Source organism: Quercus robur, chromosome 5, assembly GCF_932294415.1.
Source record: "Quercus robur chromosome 5, dhQueRobu3.1, whole genome shotgun sequence".
Lineage (NCBI taxonomy): Eukaryota > Viridiplantae > Streptophyta > Magnoliopsida > Fagales > Fagaceae > Quercus > Quercus robur.
In genome coordinates this window covers 67,981,755-67,985,163 of record NC_065538.1, presented here as the reverse complement: position 1 = coordinate 67,985,163, position 3,409 = coordinate 67,981,755, and the positions used below count along the sequence as shown (strand labels likewise).

The following is a 3,409-nucleotide window of genomic DNA, read 5'->3' as shown; positions in this document are numbered from 1 at the left end:
TGCTAACAACACCCTGACAAGTTTTTGTTTTTCTTGCATATATTTGCGAATCAAGTCTAACCCTTTACGTGATCACCCTTCAATTTAGCTGAGGTCCTTATATCATAAAAAGTATATTTTGAAAAATAGATATTATATTTTTACATAAAAAGTGAAACATAAATTATATACTTAAAAGGTTTATTACAATTACAAGAATATTGAATATTTAGTGGCTAAAGATGTAATGTTTTTATCCTCATCGGATAAAAATCCTGAAATTTACATAATATAAAAAAAAGTTACATGAATGTTGCAATAAGTTGCATCAACAAATGGAAATTATCATTTTGAATTTGGAATAAAATGACTTTTGACTGATTGTAAACAAATCACTTTTTATAAGGAAAGTGAATTATGTGGGTCTTTTTCTATGGTAAGAAAATCTCCTCATTGCACCGAAGGAATAACGGAAGCAAAATCCCCGAAATCCCCTCCTAAAATTCCATTACCATAATAAGGTCACGTCAATCTGTGACTCTGAGCTCTCTCTTCCTCTCCTTGAGGTCATCTTATATGTTAGAAAATTCTCTCTTCTTGTACTAAAAAGAGAGAGAAATAAATAAATAAACAATGAAACCCCTCCATAGCTCTCTATATATAATGAGTCTTCTATAGGTTTAGGGTCGTATGGTGTGATCTCTCCCCCTCTCTTTCTCTCTCTTTTTCTCTCTGAATTTTCTTGGTGATTATCCATGCATTCAAGAAGGATTTGAGGCTTGTGATCTCTCCCCCTCTCCTTCTCTCTGCATTTTCTTGGTGATTACCATGCATTCAAGAAGGATTTGAGGCTACTGCTGAAGAAGAAAAGGTGATTCTGGTTATGCCTGGCTCCCTGTATGCCACAAGCATGAACCAATCTGTTTGTTGATTGACTAATGCCGGTGGCGTGCGAGGAGCCAAGCATACCTTACCTCTTTCCCTAGCTGCCTTATTGTTTCCAATTTTTTTTTGCTTTAGATTTTGTTTCTCTCTCTCTGTACTTTTCATGAATATGAAGTTTGTTCAATTTTTTGCTATCTTGAATATTTCAACAATCACGTTAAAGGATTTACTTTTCTGCCTAACCATCTTTGCTAAAAGAAAACATGCATTCAGATTTCAGACCATGTGCAGCCCAACTATGTTTGTCGTTGACCATAAATCTCGTAAAGTCATGGCTCCTTTTCTTTCTTTAACACATGATTTAGCCAAAAAAGTAACTTTCAAACTGGATTTATTTTTCTTTAAAAATGTGTTGGTGCTAGATTAAGCAAGGAATGGTTAGTCAAGCAGAGATGGGGTTGTTGTTTCCTTTTTCATTTAAATCCAAATAAACGTATATTTTCAAAATCATATTTTCTTAATTTGTAGTTCTCTTTCTTTAGTCACATTCAAGATTTACACTCATCATGAGCAGTAAATCAAAATTTTTGTTAGCTCTCCAACTTTGTGTTAACAATTTGTATTTCTTGTTTGATGTAATAACATATATGTCCGATTTGATTTTACCATTTATGAAATCTGGTTTTCTTGTGACTCTACTTGGGAAGGAGGCTTGGAGGTACTAGTGTTTAATTTGTTTCAGGTTGCAACAACTTCATTCTTTCTGCATCAAATGGACATATTCCAGAGTAAATTGTGCAATCCATTGGCAAGGAGTGTCAAAGACATCGATCAATTCCCTTGATACCATTATCACAAATTTACTTCTTGTTTCCCATCTCGTTCGAGCCAAGCTGCAAAAGAGCCTAAATTTTAGAGAGACACAGAACAACATTGCTATTCCCAAACTACCCTTAGACTGTATTTTTGTCTGTAAAACTAATTTACTATTCATGATGAATACATTGCTCTTTTATAGTATGTTTATTTTTGGTGTTGATGAGATTTGATTGTAAACCATAATTAATTTACCATCCTTCTTTGTGAAGAAAGAACAGATTCTTGATCTTTATCATAATTATCGTTATTAGTAGTATTTGGTTAATTACTGCATGTATGTACGTCTTTGACATTTAAGGATGAGAATGATATTCTTTAGCGGCGATGTCAGAAATTTTTTCCGAGCTAAAATTAAATATATAAAAATTATTAGATCCAAAGAATAATATATATATATATATATATTTTTTTTTTTTTTTGAGAAAGAAGAATAATATATTATATATAATTTATTTGCATAAGTATGCTTATAATAAGATTTGACATATATTATTTTTTTCTATATTATATAAAAATTTAAACCAAGTTAATTTTTACATTGATAAAAATACTTTTTTTTTTCATCTACTCAATTTGTAACCGCGAAATTTCTTTTAAAATATATTTATCAAAATTATATTCTTTATACATTTAAGATCCCCTAAAAAAAGAGACGGAAGACCTAATATTTTTAGTTGAACAAATTGGCTTACGTACACATATACTTATAGTTTTAAAAATTATGAAGATAAACAAATTTAATCAATTTTAAATAATAAATTTTATTTTATACAACTCTATAAAAAAAATATAAAAATAATATAAATTAAAGAAAAATTTTATTTTCGTAGATGACATATTCAATAAGGATCTCTAACTCCTATCACAAAATTAGCAATTGTCCTATTTCTTCTAAAAATAAAAGACAAAATTTTTCTTCTAAAAAATAGTATCTGTATCTCTAGTTATCCAAACACCAAATTATATATATATATATATATATATATATATATATATAAAGGGTTCTTTATGGAAAATAAGGAAGACTTCTATGTTATAGATATTTAGTGAGATATATAAATTTTATATAACATTAATGAATAATGAGATATTATCTATTGTTAAGAACACATTCCATGAATCTATTTTGGCTAAATCAGCACCCTATAAATGATGATGTAATCATTTACTTTTTTAATTTTTTTGAGAAGATGTTATCATTTACCTATATGTATAATTTTTTTAAACAAATAGGAAGTCATTAGCTAAAATTATATATAAACCCCTTTTTTAGTGAAAAATATTGGAGGGGTGGGAAAGGATTTTCAAAACCCAGGGGATGGCCCCCTGGTCCCTCTTTATATTATATATTATCGATTTTACATATGAAGAAGAATACATAATCTGACAAAATCTTATACAATCACTTTACAACTTTTATATGTTTTTTTCATTTTTTAAACTTCATTTAATGAGATACATATTTCACAAATGGATCTTGAAAAAAGTTCATAACAAATTGTTTAATAATTGTACTATAAAATATATATATATATATATATATATATATAAAACATATTTAGCTAACATGCTTGCACACGCGCACACACACATATAAATAAGAATTTTATTCTTATTATTGTATTATACAAACTTAGGAGTTATTATTATTTTTTTTTAAAACAAA

General features: G+C 28.2%; 1 long non-coding RNA gene across 1 annotated transcript; it reads left to right on the top strand.

Annotated features, from left to right (window-relative positions):
• Positions 1 to 396: 396 nt before the first annotated feature.
• Positions 397 to 1,901, top strand: LOC126726797 (uncharacterized). The gene is made up of 2 exons (XR_007656069.1): positions 397 to 850; positions 1,607 to 1,901. It is a non-coding gene; the product is annotated as an uncharacterized LOC126726797 (long non-coding RNA).
• The last annotated feature ends 1,508 nt before the right edge of the window (positions 1,902 to 3,409 follow it).